This window comes from Numida meleagris, chromosome 7 (assembly GCF_002078875.1).
Source record: "Numida meleagris isolate 19003 breed g44 Domestic line chromosome 7, NumMel1.0, whole genome shotgun sequence".
Taxonomy (NCBI): domain Eukaryota; kingdom Metazoa; phylum Chordata; class Aves; order Galliformes; family Numididae; genus Numida; species Numida meleagris.
The window spans coordinates 4,906,531-4,927,056 of NC_034415.1; the positions used below are offsets into that span (position 1 = coordinate 4,906,531).

The window sequence follows — 20,526 nt, forward strand, 5'->3', positions numbered from 1 at the left end:
CATTACCAACGAACTCTGCACCTTTTGCGGTCGCTACATGAACCTACAAATGCACCTAAGCACAACAATCTTATTTCCATGTATATTGGCACCCACAAGGAAGAAAGCAAAGGGTTTGCTGCATGCATACCGTGCATCAATTCTCTCATGTACTTGACAGCTCTATTCTCTAGCTCACAGTCTGCTTAACCTCTGAACGCAGCCACTCTCTTATGCCAGGGAAATCAGCAGTGGATGATCATTATTCCCATTTTCTCAGGGGTCACTCCCAGCCTGGCCAGCCACAGAATGGACTTCTGGGCACATATGAGGGTTGCCAGCTGCCTTTGGGAAAGCAGCCAGCAGCAACTTCAGCTGCTGTATGCAGAACTAAAACCTGTGGCTTCTTACACAGTTGGTCTTACTGGGACCACAGCACTGGTGTGGCCACAGAACTGATTCTTCAGTCTGTTAAAGGGGACACACCAGCCCCACTAAAGTTGCAGGTAGCTACTCTCTGATCACTATGCAACTGCTTTTTACATTTCTGCATATATTTAGGGTACATGACCCACATCGGCATGGCATGGAAATAAATCAGCTTGGTTAGGAGTAGTGTTTTTGTAAATATTCCATTCCCCCTGGGCTAAAACACCCCTCTGCCATGCAAAGATTTGAGAGATACGTACCTGTTTGGTCTTCAGCTCCAGCACTGGCTTAGACACTTCTGCCTGGTACTGCATCTCCTTGCCAGTCTGCTCTCTTAGCTAGCTATTCAGCTCCCTCCAGCAGCAATCTGCTGCTCCAATTTATTCAATTCCATCTCTTAACACAGCATTTTTGCCCCTCATTTTCTTTAATGGGAAGTACGAATGCTCTCTCTGTTCCTCAGCCTGACGTAGATCATCATGAGAGCATATATCTGAGCTTGTGACCTGAACAAGGTGGGGAGCCAAGGGCTCTTCAATTCTAATCCAGCTTTGGCAGACTATCAATCACCCCAGCAAACCACAGGGCCCTCTCCTGCTCTGTCCTCTACCTGTCAAAGTAGGAACTGCCTGTCTCTGAAGAAGATTACAAAGAAAATTTGTCTCATTCTGTTAAAACTAAATAGAAGATGAAAAGGGTACAATAATGTGTTAATTTTCTTTGAACTAGAACATAATACATGAGGCAAATTTACACTTGACAAAAAAAAAATCTTGCTTGGCTTAAAGTGCATCTTGTATGACAATATTCTCTTTTGGTGAAGAAATGAGAATTTTAATCCCTAACATGCAACAAACAGAGAACAGGACAACCAAAGCGTTCAAGTAAATCAGCAAGCTAAAAAAAATAGGCAAAATATAATTTCTTCATGGTGTATTTTTCTTACAGAAAAAATGTTACTGTGTTAACTATTGTTTCTTGTGTTGCTCCAGTGTAGGTCTTCTGGATCCATTTCCAAAATTAGTAGTTTCATAAAGAACCACTTCTAAGGATCTGCATTTCTGCTGGGTTGCATTAAATTATTCCTTTGTTGAAATGGCTCAGATTGCATTGTTTAGTGCTTACTGAAAACACCATATAATGTGTATACAATTTACAAACAAGGGAAAATGGATACATCTGTCTTCATATCAAATTTAAAAGTTACAGGCCAAAGCATGCATTTTAATATGAGGTCGAATGCAGCACAATAAGTTCAAATAATGTAATTTAGTCAAGTTGCTATTTAGCCCAGCTGGATCAGAAACTGGAGGGCACAAGGGGAGGTTATCCTGGATTTAATCACCCAAACCAAACCTGAATCAAGATCAGGTCTGAGCCCTCATTTTTCCTTGACCCAGAGCTGCTGCTGCACTTTGACCATTATTTTTTATTTTCCTTCAAGCCCAATCCAAAACTGCTCCGAAAAATACAGGGATGCAGTGAGGCACAGGCAGACCTCCTCAGCTCCCATTCCTCTCTTCCACCCCATAATGGTGCTGCTTTGCTCCCAGGGCAGTGCAGCTGCTCGGAGCTTCCTTCTGGCTCCTTGATCCCATCACGGCTGGAAGAGTGGGATTTGCACTCTGGAAGTCAGAGGCACCCTCCAGAGGAGTGGCAGATATTTCATAGAAAATAATCAAGGAATCATTCAGGATGGAAAAGACCACCAAGATCACCTTGTCCAACCGTCAGCCCACCCGCACCATGCCCACGTCCCTCAGTGCCACATCTCCATGGTTCTTGAACACCGCCACAGACAGTGACTCCACCACCTCCCTGGGCAGCCTTTGGGAAGAGGCAAGGCTTGAGAGACCTGCAAAAGCATCATTCATGGTCTCCTGGGCAGCATCTGGGTCTGCGTGCCTGTCGCACAGCAAGATGGGCCATGGCCCGCTGTCCTCGGGCACAGCCCAGCACAAAGCTGCACCTTGGGAAGAGACCTGGCCTTCATTAGCCACCAGCGTGCAGTCATGATGGCATGAGCTGGAGCTCAAGGAAAAAAGTGAGGGAATGGACAAGCCCAGAAACTGTCACTAGATTTCCCTACCAAGGTGACAAGCCACTACATGACCATTTTTTACTCTGGGAGCACAATTCAGACTTTCTTTTCTTCCTCTAACAGAGAACTTAACCCCGAGGGCTGAAGGAGAGGCCTACCCGCATGCATCTGCTTCTCCCTCCATCCCGGCCAGATGTTCCCAAACTGCCACCCCGGGATACTGGAGTGGGCACCTCCTGAAGCACAGATCTGAGGAAGCCTGGCCTGGCTTCGGCACAGCTGCTTTCTGAGCCTGAAGTTGAGAAAAGGCTAAATAAATGGTATTGCCAGCCTCTCCAAATGGCAGCTGTGCAGAGGCTGGTGAGCGGAGCAGCAAAGGGAGCTGCAGCCTGCCCATGAATGTGCAGCTGGGGCAGCTGCGGCACAGCAAGCCCCCGCAGGTCCGGCTGCACTGGCTGCCCATGGCAGTGAGGAAATATGTGACTAAGCTCAATTAAATGTTTAGTCTGGAGCCAAAAGATGAGATGCAGAGAGACAGCATGGAGAGCGTTTTCTCTGCGCTATCAGAGCAATTCCGTCAGCAGCACCGAGCTGCTCGCTCCCAGATTGCAAAGGGCTGCTCCGGATTCATAGAAAGCTCTGTCTTATAAGAACGGCACTTCTGCACTAATTCCTGTTTGCTTATTGTCTCAAGCATTTTCACTGTGTTTTCTAGTTGTGGGGCCGAATCCCACTGCCCAGCCCCTTTAGCACTCTGCTGAGTTGTTTGCCTTTTTTCCCCCCCTTTATTTTTAGGTGGAAAAACAAAAAACAAAAAAAATTGGAAACAGTGTTTGTAAAAGGTAGTGCTAAAGGGGCAGGGGATCATAGGTCTCCAGGGTTGAGTAAATGAGTTTGCAGAAAGAATCAGTTCTTCTAACTAGCACACATTAAGCAGACATAAAGAACTTAACAATGAAAATTGCGGACTAAGTATGTATTTAATAACTCCTTGATGTTGCTGCAGAGACTCCTCCTTTGAAGAACTCAGTGGGGTTTTGAACAGAGGATAACTCTTACCCCCACGCAAAAACTTTTTAAAAAGGAAAAGTTTTATACTTATTTTTAGCCTTAACCAGCACATCCCATTTTTCCTGTTTTAAAATAAGTCTCAAAAAGCTTCAGTTAGGCAAATACAGAGCAAATGAAACTAAATAAAGCAAGTCTAGACTTAAAATGTGATCAGAAACATATGGGAGCTCTTCAAGCATTTGCCCTCTGCAGAGTGCTATCACTCCCCACACATAGCCCACAAAATATGCTTTCAGTAAAGCAAAGCTGTAATTACCATGGGAGGCCCCATTCTAAGAAGATGGCTTCTCTTCTCAGAGCACAGATAACATGCTTCTAAATAAAAGGCTTTCTTTTCCACTGACATTTTACATTCTTGTTTGCTCGTGACCACCAGAGAACACTTGCAGAAGGCATGCACATAACTGTATTGTATGATACATTCCTATAGATCTGAAGCTGTAAACAAAAGTCCATTATTCTCTCCCTTTTCTATGATCTTGGTTTCCCTATAACACAGGCCTCTCAGAGTACCCTGTTATGTGACATTCATTGTTTTTGCAGAATCTAACAGGAAAATAGTTCTAAAAAATCTCTAAATGGCTCTGACTGCAGGCAAATTTTAATTTAAGTGACAATAAAAATCTGGATGTGAGGCATTCCAGAACAGAAGAGTGGCTTATTTCAGATGGGAAATAAATATCAATTCACACTGGCATGATTATTCAGAGATACAGGTAGCCCGTTTCCTAGGCTTGTCCTTGAGAGAGTAATAGTGTGATGACTCATCTGACTTCTGTATGACTTTCTCTGTTTCAGTAGGATTCTGAAAGACCCACACAACCTAGGCCCTCCTTTTCCCAATTCTTCTATCAATCTATCTTCATACGTTCCCTCTTGACCTTCACCAGCTTCTGCATTTGGCAGAAAATCCAAACAAGAAGCAAAAATGCTGTATTTTAGCAGGGGGTTGGACTAGATGATCCCTGGAGGTCCCTTCCAGTCCCTACAATTCTGTGATTCCATGTAGCCATGATGGCTGAAGAACAGAGGCAAGACATGGTCTGCAGGTCTGACTAGTTAGTCTACTGTCTCTGCTTACTAAAAACTCATCCTGGCCTAAGCAGACGCAGCATGGCTGCTCTGGAGTCTCCAGAACATCAGCTCAGGAGGAAGGATCTTGAGTAGAAGTGGGAAAATCATGAAGAGAAAAGCAACTTAATACTAGTGACAAGTCACAAGAAAATAGGAAAAGCAGAAAAAGGATGACAGTAAGAGTGGTTCAGCAGGAACCATGCCCAAAAATCAGTAGGAGGAGATGTTATGGGAGAAATGAGAAACAACACTCAGTGGTGATGAAAGGAAAAAGTAGTAGGGGAACACCTGTGTGTGATGGTCCCTTACCTCAGCATAACAGTCCAAGAGACTGAAAGTTTCTCTCATTTGTTTCTGTACCGAAAACTGTTGTCAAACATGAAGCATTTCTAGTAAGCATGCTCGGAGGGTTCCTGTTGGAGGGCAAGTCAGGAATGGAAGCACTGAGTTGCACAGCACGCTATTAGAGGTGACTGCCAGTTCTGAAGCAGCCCTCCAACGGAACACGTATGTATCAGGCTCCACAAACGCACAGAGAGCACGCTGTGACCATATTGCCAGTACCTGCACAGCTGAACCTCACTATTTCCTATGACTCAAACAGTACTCTGTCAGTGGAAGAATTTTTGGGTTTAGTGTAAGCAAGTTCAAGTAGTTAGATTAAGTGTTTTTATATGATGCTATTTCTTTTCAGTGAAAGAAAAAAAAAACAGCAAATGGGAAGGATGTGTCCTTCCACTAGACACCATAAAACAGCAATATAAATCTCCATTAATGCAAATGCTAACACTGTTCCAAAGCATTAAGATTACTGCAGTTCCAAAGCATGTGATTGTACATAATACAGACAATCCTTTTAGATACAAAGAGGTCAAAATACGGTCCTCCAATAGATTAATTTCTTTGCAAATCAAACTGGGTTTTCTATATGACCATCATAAATTAACATCTATCACAGATACAGACTTGTTTGTATGTTTAAGATAATGTTGCATTTTGGAATTAGTCATTTTAGGGAATTAACATCTCATATGGAAAGAGACAGCTTAAATAAACACGAAAAATAATTCAGTGGAGCAACCAAAAAAGACTATTATTCTAAACAGTGTGTTCTTATTTGCCTTTAGGCAGGAAACATTTGAAGTGAGCAAGTGTGGTCAGCATTAGAGGAGGTCTGTCCCAACCCTTCAGAAATCCAAGGTCAGGATGGTGAAGAGTGCGGGATTAAATGGGATGGGTGGTGCCTGCGAGCACCAAGGGAGGAGCAGGGGGGGTCACGGGTATACGGGGCGGTTGCGTTTACGGGTATAAGTAGCCTTGTTGCGCAGCATTAAATTGGCATTTCGGCGCTACATACCGTGTATGTGTCCCGTATGCCCCTGCACACGGAGGTGCGGACGGAAGGGAAGCCTTAGTACATTGTCGTAGACAACAAAGAGGATCAAAAATCCACGTGGAAGAAGAGAGATTTAGGAGTTCTGAGTGACACAGTCTGAATGCTGCTCTTCCTTTGTCCATCTGCAGCAGATGATGACGACAAGGATCACAAAATCTGGAGGAGGAACATCTGATCTTTATGTAGTAGCTGAAGTCTTTTGTACTGGTCTGTGTTCAGCTGTACTGTTCTGTGTCAAGGTAAATCATGTATGATGTCTTTGAAGGCCATAACTGCTTCTGCTCACTCTGTTCTTCCTTTCCATTGACCTTTAATCTTCCTTTCCCAATTCGCCTGTCTCTTCTTTACTTACCTTAAGGCAAGAAAGGGAGCAAGCGTCCTGGCTATTACCTCCAGCTGGACTAGCACCTCTTCTTGTCCATGATGACAACAACTAACATTATCCATGTCAATCTTGTTAATGCAGCCACTGAGTGCCCTGTTTTTCACAAATGATCCAATACAGCTTGCAGGTACAGGAGAGTTTCAAGGAGAACCTTTCAAAATGCCTACAGATTCAGGAAGTTCAAATCATCATTGCTTTCTTTTTAAATGCACTTCATACATTTTCTCTTGCAGCATAAGGAAGGCTAGGAGTGTACTATTATTCAATCTGTTCTTTCAATAATGGCCAAAAATTTCCTGTTAAACACCTTTACTCTAACCCTACATAACCTTCATATTGTTAAAGTACTCTTTTATGAGACTGAATAAATAACTGCCATCCCATGAATTTTGTTTTATCTGGTCTTCAGGACAGTCATCTGGAGGAGAAGCACATGAAGGAAGGTGGTGAGCAAAATGCTATTGCTAGTCTAGAATACAGCCATCCTCTTAGGGGTGAACAGTCGCTGCAGCTCCTGGAGCAAACTCAGGGACAGCGTTAAGTACAGGCTGCTGAAGAATCTGTTCTGTCCAACTCTGCTCCAAATTTCTCGCACAAACAGTATTGAAGAATTATAATGAAACCATAGGAGTTGTTATATTGTGATATTTCACGTTATGAAAAGCTGCTATGACATACTTCCTGGCCAATCCCTCCAATATTTATCCTTATTCAAAACATTACTTCTTTCATTGATTCTATTAAGACTGAAGCTGTCAGGTGACCATATTCCTCAACTGTTTTTGCCACATGGTATGGCTACTGTAAGTAGTGTAGCTAGAATGCTAGTGTAGCATTTCACTAGTGGCAGCAGTAACAGTGGGTCACCTCCTCTGGTGCGTATTTTCATGGGCATGGCCTGCAGGCTCTTGTTCATCACTGGTGAAAACTCATAGTTAATGGTCATGCTTCTGTTGAAAAATAGTGTTTTGTAGCTGTGAATTTGCTCTATTGAATAGTGGTACTGTGCTCTTTATATCTGTTGCCGTTTTCCTGGGAAATAAATAGCAGGCATTACATTTGGAGTGACCTCACGCAGACATTTTGACTGAAACTTTTAGGTTATTAAACATCATGTTACTTTTTGTTACTTTTTCCTTAACTACGAAGCTACTTTGTACGGGGCTGAATATCCCAAAATGGAATATAATATTTTGCTGTCAAATTACTCTATCAGCATTTATTTTCCCTGTAATTTATTATATTTCCATACTAATACCTGAAGGGAGATGTTTTGTACAGTGTTTGCATATTTGACTACGGAGAGTAATAGCAGCTTCACAGAGTGATAGCGATTTGGCAAATCCTAATGTTAGATTTTCTGAAAAGGAAGCATACCAGTAATTCACTAGCACAGATATATGCTTTCTTCATCAATCACATTGGAAATCCATCTGCATATACGAAAAGATACTTACACTAATGACATCTAAGTAATACATGAATACATTAATTCATTACCTGCTAATGAAAAATGGTTTCATTGCATCTTTACTGTTTTTCTTCTAGCGTAACTAGCTGATATGATCTATTTCTGCATTTTAAAAAGGCTTAAGAACTAACTCGAGTCTCATCCAAGGCAAATTAATGCACCAAGCAGTATCCGGTCAGCCATTCTGACAGAGAAAGCCTGCTTCATTGTTTTCATTTCAAAAAATAACTAAAAACATCTGGTGTTTTGTCCATTTTACCTGACAGATACGTTTCCTCTTTTGCGGTGTTTCCCAACAGAATATCGGCTCATCTGTCTGAATGTAGCAATAGCAACATACGGATAAGAGAACAGCATACAGGAGAGAACTCAGGACTATACAAGAGAGTAAAGGTGTTGGCTTCCTGGTCTCCCTCAGAAAATGCCATTCTTATGGAAAGGAAAATTATGCATGTTGCTTTGGTCAACAAAGCCAAAGACGCTTTGTAGCAGTAGTTAGATTAGACTAGAATAGAATAGTTTGGTTCAGTTGGAAGGGGCTTCGATAGCATTTTCTGAGGGCATTTTCCAAATGCCTCTTGAGCTCTGACAGGCTTGGAGCATCAACACTTTGTCAGGAAGCCTGCTACTCTGTTGGACCACGCTGACAGTAAAGATATTTTTCCTCATGTCCAGTCTGAACCTCTCCTGGTGCATCTCAGTGTTGTTCCCTCATGTACTACCCTCAGTGGCCAGGGAAAAGAGACTGGTATCACCTGCCAGTACTTCCCCTGCTCAGAGCTTTAGAGAGCAATGTCAAGTTTTAAGGCCTGTTTTGAACCTGAGAGTGATCTAAGATGAGTGTGTAGAGATATACACAGAAAACAGAAAAAGAGAGACCTTAACAGGACTCTGAGACCATAAGTTTACCCAAAACAAGATCAGTTTTAACTAAGTCATTTCTGACTGGTGTCTTCATCTCTAATCTGTACTTAACTACTTCAGTAATCTAGACCCCAAAACCTTCCAAAGCATTGATTCAGTGCCTCACTCTTCTGCTTATTTCCCAAATCCAAACTGATATAACTATGCTATGCTTAAAGTTGATTGCTTCTTAAAGCGTTTTAAACAAATACTCTTTTTGTCTGTGAAAAGCATTTGATGATGTATACCTCAGCTCTTCTCAGAGTTCACACCTGTATCCCCAGTTCTGATGTGCTTTACAGACTTCCAACCACTCTTCTTCCCTCTCGTCAGATCTCTCAAATGGATTGACACTTCCCTGAAAGGAACAAAACGGACTCAGTGTTTCAGCTGGGGGGCAGAATTGAAGGATAGATAAAAGTTTCTGACGTGCAAGATTTCTAGTTTACTGGACTTGAAGGATTTTGTAACAATGCCATCTTGTGATCATGGTTGAAATGACACTGTCTCAAAATAAGCAACATTTCATTTTTTTTCATATATTTTTAGGCTCAGACAATGAGTGAATAGAGAATGTTTAGTATCAAGCTGATAGCATGGAATACTAGTTTCTGTCCAATTTCTTTGCTTGACCTAAAACTGCTTCCTCATGATTAGGTTTTCAGCAGGTAACGAGGTCTTCAACAGATAGGCCAAACAGAAGGTACCAAATGAAAGTGCCAATAGATTCAGACTAAAAATAAAAATAATAAATAAAAAAACCCCACATAAAAAACAGCATATTTACATATGTGGAATCAGCACTGTAATTTTCTTTAAAAACTACATTTCATACATAGCTTTCTGTTCAGTTTATTTTAGGAATTTAAAAATACCATTTTAAGATTAGCAAAACCAGGTCTCTGCAAAGAAATCAGTGCACTACACACAATCATCTTAAGAATATATTGAATTTGCTAGTATACATAACAAGAAGGGAAGATGATATGGGAATGGGATTACAAGGAATTCAACTGAAGAACTGGAATCAGCAGAGATGATATTTTAGAACAGCTGATTTCTAACTGTAGCCTAATGAGAGCCATTTGCAGGACATATTTGCTCCACTGATCCTGCACACAAAGACTGCACCTTCATGCACTGAATAGCTTTTTTATAATCCATACACTTGCACATCCACGTAAAGCATTTTCTTAAACACATCAGGATAGTTTGCAAAAACAGTACCTTAGATACATTAGAAACATTTAACATTAACATCTCTTTTTAATCGCTGCAAGGCTGTCACTTGCTCATTGCAGCTGTGACTAGATTCTTGAACTACATTTATCACATTTATTATTATGTGTAGGTAGTTCATAAATAATTAGTTTTCAGAATTAGTGTCTCCTAATGCTTTATGTGGATTGCTGTAAAAGCTGCGAAACATTTACGTCTTTCTTCCCTCTTCTCTTGGCTAGTTATGAAAGTTTACCATTTAATGCAGGCAAAAATGATACTTATAAAGCTCCATTATTCATTAAAATATGAGCTCATTGGGCTGCAGCCAGAGAGGAACGTGCATATGGAAAGTCCTGGACGTTTCTCTGTAGCAGTTGCTGGCTGTAATTCAAAGGGTTTGGCCACTGCGGGAATATTTCTTCCTCAGTGAAACTGTGTGTATCCCATTCTCTTTCCTATATGTGTTTGTCACAGGGAATCTGAACACATGTAAGGTAACCTGGAACGTCTTGCAGCTGGAAAAGGCACTGACAATTAAATTAAAATCATAGAAAAAATAGTAAATTATAGAGTAAATTAGGGCCATGAATTGATGTACAGGTAGAGCCTATCTTTATTTGCTTAGATCTTGGATTTTTCTAATACTGATAGCAAATAAGCCTAATTTAAGCAAATTCCTTTTTGCATACAGAGACTACATAAGAAACTGAGGAGAAGGATCCACAAAACCTGTCACTGCACAGGAGATCTATGCGACAGAGCATCTCTCCCCACTGAACTTGCTGAGATCAGGGAAAGAAAATCTTACTGAGCAGTTACAGTTGTGAAGTCCTACAACTGATAAAAAATAAATGCTCATTTTCTTGAACTTAACATGCAGTGATGATGGAAGAGATTACCAGTCTCTAGATTTTGCAGTAACGTACTTAATAATCTTTGATAACCTTCAAGTAAAAATCCATTAAAAATCAATCTTACTGTAATAGCAAAAAGTACTTTGGTATACTTTGTACACTTAATACCAATTTGTATCTTCATTTATTTCACAATATTTTGCACTTACATAGAATCTTCTACAAAAGCAAATTTTAGAAGATATTGAATACACTACTGAAGTCAAGATTGTCAATTAGCTGTGACTAAATATAACAATTCCTGGGTATTAGAAAGAAGTAAGACATCAGATTTTGTATGTACAGCATCATGTAGAAAATATTAATTAGAAGTTAATAGGAACCTAATCTGAGGGTTGTTTAGGAGTGGTCAGTTGAAACTAATTCAAGGAGGAAACGTAAAGAATGTGAAAGTCTCTCCCCTTCCCTCTTCCATCATTAAGCATTCATTATGAGTTGTGATTAAGTAAAGCATTTAAAATCCTGCAACTTGTCGATCACTTAGTCTGCGCAGTGGAAGGTTAACAATGGTTCCATCTTTTTTTGAGTCATCTAATGAGATTCTTTGATGCAGATTATGTGAAAAAGGAATCCTTGTCTTGAAAAATTTTGTTTGCATTTTTTTCTGTGTGTGGATTTCTTTTTCTCAAGAGAGAAAAGGATGAATCTCTGTATGGGAATTACTGAGTCATGGCCCGAACCACTGATGGAGCACCTGGAGGAAAGACTCAGTCAGTCCTGGGAGCACAGGTGAGGGCAATGCACCGTGTGACCGGAAGCCTGGCTCCACCCCTCTTAGGCCTCATTTAAGGGCTGACTCCCAGTGAGGAGGGATCTCTTTCTGGGGATCCTTCCTTGGTGGAAACTCTTGCCTTGAACCTGGAATCTTCTGAGGTGGGTGGGTGAGTGAGTGAGTGATCTCCTTCCTTTGTAGCACCTTGCTCTTGTGTTGGTCCTTCCACCTCATTTGCAACACCTTTTCCATCGTGGTGGTCCTTCTGATTGCTACAGCTGGGAAGCATGTTTCAATAATTTATTGTTTTTTCAACTATACAAATTACTTGTTTATATCTTAAATTACTTGTTTATATTTTAATTTTGAAGTAGAAACATGAATGTTATAAACTACTTCAACAATTTCAACTATTGCACTATGCGCTTATAACTAAGTGTACAGAACTATGCATGAATGATAGAGAAATAGTGACATAGTTCCCAGTGCTCAGATCTGAATGCAATTGCAGCGTTTCTTTTCTTCCAAGGCTTTTGGCTTTTGATCTCCTCCTTATTATTTTCCAAGGGGTATTATGAGATCTATCAGTATCACTTAAGATACTGAAGAGCTGAATTTTCTATTCTTAGTTAATTGAGCTTGGAATCTGCAGTATTGATAACACCAAACCAGCAGTGGCAGTTCTTTGAAGACTCATATCAGTAATAAGCTCCATAACAAAGGATATTCTCCAGCTCTGCTTAGTGCAATTTCCTTGAGTATGATTTTTTAATTACCTTCATGAGCATGATGTGTTTTCTTCTTGCAGTTCCTAAAAGAAAACTCCCAGGTGACCAAGTTACCAGCACATACTCTACCAGATCCAGCTGTGGCACATCCTGAGCTGCTTCCTGGGTTAGCTGCATCATTGTTAGGGGCTTTTGGCAGTTTGGAAGAGTGGCAGAGTGGCTGTGCATTTGCAGTAATTGTGCAGCTAGGGCAATGAGAACAGAGAAACACCAAACTATCAAGTTTTGAATCACAGTTGAGAGTAAGACACGCACTGTAGATCCCCCACATGCTTTTCATGGTGAGCATGGTGTAGCCCAGTGAAGGGCACAAACTTTGGCTTATCTCAAATACAGTGATGAGATCCGTCTGTGTTTACAGGTGTACATGCATGAGAATTTACAAGCATATCTAGATACGTGTGCAGTACATCTGCGGCTCTATATTTGTAGTTCAGTTTCTTATTTTCTAGATCTTGCATTTAAAATCTCCATCATAACTCCTTTGTGATGTTGTTCTTTGTGTACTTTGTCCCCCTTCTTTGCCTAAGTTTCTAGGTGACATCAAAACCCCAGTGTTAGCAGCTTTTCTCCATGGCACTGGTAACAATAAGAAGACAGGAGGCCTCCAGCTTGTGGTGTATGCTCATACTGACTTTGTCATGCCCCTGATGTGGGTATTTGTGACGAATCTCGCAGATTCAAGCAAGTGGAAGCAGCTCTGTGCAGAAGCTTTGGTCCTCAATGCTGACAAGGCAGTGGTAAGGCTCAAAATCATCATATACAACTGTATACGTAAAAACAAAATAATGTTCCCTGTTTTTAAAAATGGACTGCTTCTCACTCCATTGTAGGATCCCCTGGAATGGGGCCGAAATTGCCAGGACTACAGGGTTTCTACTGAGCTTGTAACTGGGTGGTTTGCCAGGCACACTGCTGCCCAAATGAAGCTGCTGTGGGCCAAGGTTCCTTCGAGTGTCAGATCTGTTGTTGAATGGTGAGGTTGTAGCCTTTAGTGCCACTTGTATGTGATGTTGTTCAAATGCGAAAAAACTGGTATCCACCCATGAGGTTCTAGTGCTTAGAGCACCAGCTATGTTTGAATTCTGTGAGCTGTCTGAGTACTGCCCTCAGACACAAAACGGGAGACATTGCCATCCTGTGTACAGTAATTCCTTGTGGTGGTAATACTGAAAACCAGGGAATGGGTTCTTCCTTTCACTGAACACTGACCAGTAAAACAGGGAGTGGTTGTGGGAATGTGGCCAATGATCCTGAAGAACTGGTGTGCCACTTCCTCACAGATGTGAGGCTGCCTGGCTTGGATGAGTGCCCCTTTTTGCCTCTTTGTTTCACCAGATCTTTCCTTTTTGCAGGTTTTATGAGTCTGTCCCTGGGGCTGTGTTTATGATGGGTCTCTGAGAGAATGGGCAAGAATCCTTCTTGACAAGCCAGGATGATCATGGCTCTCACTTCTTCGAGGATGTGTGGTACTGTTGTCAAGCTGCCTGATGTAAATATGAAACATTGTCATTACTATGTTTTACTGATGGAAAAGTGAGATTGTTGGTATTGTTTAACTACACAGGGCCAGTTCTTAGAAGGAAAAGCTAAGTAAAGCAAGTTTCAGTTTGGGTGTGGATGATGAAAACAGCTCCTGTGTATTTTCAGTCTTTTTATTTCATCCAAGAATATGCATACAGTGTTTTTGTTTGTGCAAAAGGAGTGTGGTGGGTACTCACGAAGACATGCATTTCCACCTGCAGTAGCTCCCTGAGTGTTCGCATAAACACCTTAGAAAAGGAAGTGATACATTCTCTCATAGATACTAACTGAATGATGACCCCACACCATGAAAGAAAATTGTAAGCAGATGCAAAAGCTTGTGGGCAGCGAGTCAGATAATTGTGTTCATATAAATTCTTTGTCAACCAAGGCAGAAGAGACTAAAATTGATTTCCATGTAGGAGAAAAGGCTAGCTTAGCTGTTTGTTGTGAATACTTGGTATGACTATGCTTTTACAGTGCTTCTGAATTCCTTTCCAGATGACCTATCAAAAAGCCACGTGGCTTCCTCTGCCACTCCCTGTGGGTCCAAGATCCCGGCTTCAGAGCTGCAGCCTCTGATCTGGAACATCTGTGCTGAAGCCCCCTTTGTGGTGCTTGAGGATTTGAAAGGTCAGAGTTGAATCAGGTTCAGGAGCAGGATGTCATCAGTCTCCAGCATCTATTTGAGCATCTTCTGTTTTTTTTTTTCCTGGGATTATTTGTCTCCTGTCCATTAGGAAATGGGATGCCATAACGCAAGGATGGTTCAACTGGGAGAGAATACTGTGAATGTAGTAGAGAGAGTTTCAGAGAAATCAAGACTGGCAGTTATCTGGAGTGGTAACAAACTTTCTGGCAACTATTTTATTAGATAGAGGACTGTTTTTCATGCATTTTCAAGCTATGGGTGGCTGGTGGCAAAAAGCCCCTATAATCTATATGAAATATCATGTAGGGAAAAAAACCACAATAATATAGCACTAAAAATAAAACATGTCATCTAACAGCTTTTCTTAACAGAAAAGCAAATATTCCCTGGCATTTTATTTAACCAGCTTGCTGCTCAGTTTCATATAACAAGATCCAATGGTTCAGCGGCCTGTGGATTTCCAGCATCTTCCTTATTTACTTTCTGTGCGTCCTGAATGAGATGCCTGTGATGTTATTCTGCATTTTAGGTGGCAAGAATGCCCTGATGTAATTTAAGCAGTTGAAATGTGCTTATGTTGTGACCAGTGATATTTAGTGAGCAAGAAAATCACTTGGTCAGTGTATGTGTATGAATGTGACACAAACAGGGTTAGAACTCTCTTCTTAACAGCAAAACTGGCACGCATCCTGGGAATAAACGGGTGAAACTGCTGGTGGATGGGGTTGAGAGCCCAGCCAGCAACATTTCCTTCATATCTGCTGGTGAGTATATGTTAGGAGAAATAGTTAGAGAATACAATTCTTTTGAATTGTATCCAAGAGCTTCCACAAGTTTGTGTTCGTTAAGTATTTATACTCTTCACTGTCAGGTGGTTATTTAAGAATGGTGGTTATTTAAGAATTTGTTTTACTCACATGTGAACACATATGGAGACTGATTGGAGTGTAAAGCTCTCAAGGTGGCCAAACAAAGTAAAGCATAACTAATGTTTCATGCATTACTGTGGCTCCTACCAGAGTTCCACATTGGAGAAGTATATCAGTTATAGTATCAAGCCCTGCTTGATGAAGTGTTTTGAATTTATTATAAAATTCACCACCCTCGTGGATCCAAGATGTTCCCATTTTGTTTTGTAGGTACACATTTGGTTAGTGTTCTTAAGTCTGCCAGGAGTAAATACAGAGAACTGTGCATATACAGGAAAAAATAGGCTGCTTTTTTCTCTCCAAGCAGGGATATTTTCTTCTGTGAAAGGACACAGGAGGGCACTGCTTGATTCTCTGCTATGCATTTGGGGCGATGCACAATGCAGATGTTCCCTGACTGTATCTGTAGTATACAGTTCAGGCTAAATCTTGCTGAAATTGGGGCAGCATCTGCCAGTGCTGCCCTCTACCCTAATTATTATGTACTTAGAGAGTGCTAATTGTGCTGAAAATGTCTCCAGTGACAATCATGTTTTTTGTATTTTCTTACTCCAAAGCAGTGTAGTCAGGGTTCTGTACAGCTGCACAAGAGTCACAAGCAGCTCTGTATTCCTTTCTAGGAATAAACATGATATGCTAATAGCCCCAGGAAAGATAAGTAAATCTGTGGAAATAAAAATTGTTTTCCAACTTCTCACAAACACCTATCTATATATACCTATCTATATATACACTTCTATATTTTTTTTACTCTCTGTGCTTCTTGAGAACAAGTGAGGAATTGAAAGTATAAGTGGCAAAAGAGCATTTTTAAAAATGTGATACCTTCTTTTTTCCTCTATTAAAGGAGGCAGTTTGGGTCTGTTTGAGTTGTTTTATTTATTGTTATTTTTTCTTCTAGGTGCGTCTGTGGATTCACAGTGAAAAGAAAGGGCTTGTGCTTGTTGCCCCAGCCTATGGTATTGACAAATTGAACTTTGATGGACAAACACTCTCGGTATAGTTTCCTCTTAAACCCAGATGAGATATTTCATGTCATAGGATCTCCTCGAGTCTGTATGTATGTGTGCAATAATGTACTTCAGCAAAGCTAAATCTGTCCAGGCCTTTCCTCAGAAAACCCGAAAAGAAGATACAGCAGCCAGTGCAGCAGAGTCTTTCTCTGTGTTTCTTAATAGGACACCCAAGAATCTTTCACCAGTAATTTGTTCTTGCACCAAGTGTGTGTTGGAAAATGGGCCTGTGAGCATACGTAGTCTGAGTCAGCAGTGTATCTGCAGGGGGAAAAAAGTTTTCAGCTTCTGTCCACCTTTTAAAGGCTGTGCTAGAAAAATGTGAAACAGAAATGGTAAGAAACCAGTATTACCATACTGCATCTATCACCTACTAGGAAAACATCTATCATGTAAAGGCTTCAGAATAATAGTCAAAACTATAGTAACTTAATAAGCTAGCCAGGCACAGCAGGTTTTAAAGGCTGCAACAGAGCTAAGGGCACTGCAACACTCAGAGTTTGGCATCTGACTGTGAGATCCTTGTGAGTTCTTAGCAAAGAAGGAGAACATTTATAGGTTTATGTGTTGCCATACTGGAACTAGATGACCTTTGAGGTCCCTTCCAACCCAAGCCACTCTGATATGTTACGATACTGGAAGGCACATATATAGCAAAAATCTGCTCTATAGTGTTGCTATGTTTGTTTGTTTTGAATGTGAAATGGGTTTCCCTTTTTTCTTCTTGAAGATTCAAGTTTCTTTATGCATGGCTGGGAAAATGTGTGGGATCTGTGGAAAATATGCAGAATGTGAATGGGAGTATCATATGCCCAATGGATATTTAGCTAATGATGCCGTGAGCTTTGATCATTCTTGGATCTTGGAGGAAACACCATGTAGAGGAGGTATGCAAGCTCTGATTAATTTAACTTAGTATTGTTTCTAAAATATACTGTTCAGAAATTTTAAATTTTTTAAATATATTGGGAAAAACACTTAAAGGTCTCACTGTTCAGTTATATTATATGTAACAAATATTTTTCACTTCAGAAAGGAATAAGAAATGGCAAGTTAGTCAAATAAAAAAAATTGGTTAAAATGAATCAAGCTGAGATAAAAACCCCTCTTTCAGCTTTGAAATGAAAACTATGAGAAAGAAGGTTAAAGTAAGAAAATTTGTATGGAATGCTTTGATGTAAGCAAACAGCATTTTCCAGCCAATGTTTGATCCATCAAAAAATCACATGGAGGCTAGCAATTACTATATCTGACCACCTGAGCTTTGAAACAGTGCAACCTGTCAAGCACTTGAGTGGCTCCAGGGACTTGATTACATAGTTGAAAGAAGGGGGAAAAAAATAAGGGCTATATGTTAAGTGTTTCTGTAGATCAAGATCTTACAGTGTGCTCCATTCTCTCAGCTGAGGTTATGGTGCAACAGCATACCATGGAGGAGGGAGGAGAACAAACATGGTGCCTTTGTGAACACAATGGGAAGGACTTGCTTGTCACCTGGAGATGACTTTCACATGTCTAGCTGTATACTAACTGCCATTCTTCTGTGTGTCTTGGTAAAGAATACCTGTCATCAGACTTGCTTTGGATGTATGTGCAGTACACAGGTATTAACACAAAATTAATGCTATTGCTAGTTACTGCACTCTGAGTTTCCATGCAACATATGGTGAAAATTACTGGCATGCTGGGAATAAACCTTGTATGTGGTTTGTTTAGCTTCTCACATGCTTGTAACTTGCCCCAGGAATCCAAAAGGAGACCAATATTACCAGCTGGTGGCAGTGATCCTTGCTCTCTCTGTAGTGATTTTGAGTCTGAATGACAGTGGTAACAGTGTAATTCTTTATTTGTTTGGAAACACTCCTTTCTTCTTTTCCCTGATGAATACTCAAAGCTTTAGCATGTGGTTTTGCAGCTATTCAGAGGGCAAGCTTACTTTGCAAAATGTTTATTAGAATGTATTTTGGACTGTTTCTACATGTTAATCTGGAAGTTAAGCTAGTTACATCTCAGAATAACTTTCATTAACTCTGTATCTAATTAGCTGATTTGAAAAGCTTGTCAGTCAGTGACATAATGCTGCTTTGCTTATGATCAGCATTCAGTCTGTATAGAGGCAATCTGCTTGCAAATGTGAAACATTGCTGGCAGGTGGGTCGGTCTGGGGAGATTTGAAGATTTTGCACATAAGAATATAAACTACCATTGACTCTTACAGCTTGCAAACTGCATTGTTCATTTGTGAAATCTGAGAAGACAGTTCAGCTTGCAGGTGTTGATTCCAAGTGCTACTCTACAGAGCCTGTGCTGCATTGTATGAAGGGATGCTCTACTACCAAGACAGCTCCAGTAACAATTGGTTTCCACTGCCTACCAGCTCGTAAGTCTGCAGAAATCCTCCTGAATAGGAGCTACGCAAAGGCCCAGGTAGGTTGTGCCTTAACTCCGCTATTACTCTGAAAAATGTGAATGATCTAATGTATCCACAGGTAGGGGTGGGCTTACTGTTCTACTGACTGAAGACCTTTCCTTGTTTTCATGAATATGTAGAACTTTCTTGAGTGGAAGAGAGATGCCCTTCTGTTTTGATTCTACTGCTTTTCATGGCAGTGGCATTTGAAATCTAAACTGATCTCCTGTTCATGGTACTTGGATCTAACAGGGTAAGGAGAGGGTAAGAGCACAGTCAACACGTGACTCAGCTGTATTGCAGCATCTGGTGATTCAGGATCAGCACTGTGAAACAGGGATCGTCATCTTGTATATTTTCACTGATCACTGCCTTTAGGCATAATCCTGTTTCCCTGAGCTGATATAGGCTATAGAAGGGTGGCTGTGAACAGGATTCCCGCCCACAGGTGTGGTGATATGGAAACATATTCCTCTGTAAGTATACTGTAGATTTGAAGAGATTAGATGAATGTATCATCAATACTGTCTATATCTGTGTGTTTTCCTTTAAGTCAAGACCACACTACCTCTTTCTAAATGTATTAATAAAAATTCTACATGGAAGTGCTGGTTTCCAATGTAGAAATGACTTACTAATTAAGTGGGTTTCCTGGAACATCTCAGCCTGACTAAGGTATAAATATGGATGACAGCAAGGGGAAGCCAAGCCTGGTCTAATTAATGATAAGTGCATGGTATTGCAAAAAAAAAAAACAACCTTGCAAGACTGTTTCTAAAGCATGCTGTTTGCTTTCCATTTCATGTTCATCTGCTTCAGCTGCAAGCCTGACTGACAAACAGATGAAGTTTGACCAGAAGTAAGAGAACAATATGGGAAACTGATGCACGCACAGCATGTTCAAGTGAGAATGAAGAATGCAGTACATAGAGCTGTACATTGCAGCACAGGAGAATACAGAAACATTTTAGGTTTTTATGGTGTGGTGTAAGAAGGCTCATCTTAAAAAGCAACAGAAATGTTAAATTAAATGCTTAATGATGTTTGGAATTTTCTGAAATAATTTACAATATTAAACTTGAAAGGCCATAAGAATAGTTTCTACAATAATATATGTTTTTGTAATAAATATGTGCATGGGCAAAATGGATGAAATCTTCCTTCTTTCACTGATGGGGCAAGAGGGCATCTGCATTGCTTCTCTCTCCCCTACGTTTTGTAGACTCAGGGCTGTGGCAGCCTGCTGTGAAGATACACATCACGAAAGGGTCTGTGTCAGGCCTCACCTTGGATGAGGTTGAGTGCAGGGGCAGAAGCTGCCTAGCAGGCTCTGGCTTGCTTCCCCTGTGCTTTCTTTCCTGGTGCTGGAGATCCTGGGCACCCAAGTAGGAACTGGTTGGCTCTGGGTGATGCAGCACCCTCTGCAGCAGCAATGCAATGAGGTGCTCTGCAGTGACAATGTGATGGGCCTGTGTTGCCATAGGGAACAGCCTTCGGGGAAGGAATCTGAACCTCAAGCGTATGGACAAGGCTGCACTGAGGGAGGCAGGAAATTTGTCATCCCTGACACACTGCATGTGGAAGCTGGTGTGAGTCAAGGGTATCTGAGCAGAT

The 20,526-nt window shown here is 40.9% G+C and overlaps 1 pseudogene; it reads left to right on the forward strand.

The window, feature by feature from the left end:
• Positions 5,858-20,050, forward strand: LOC110402696 (annotated as a pseudogene).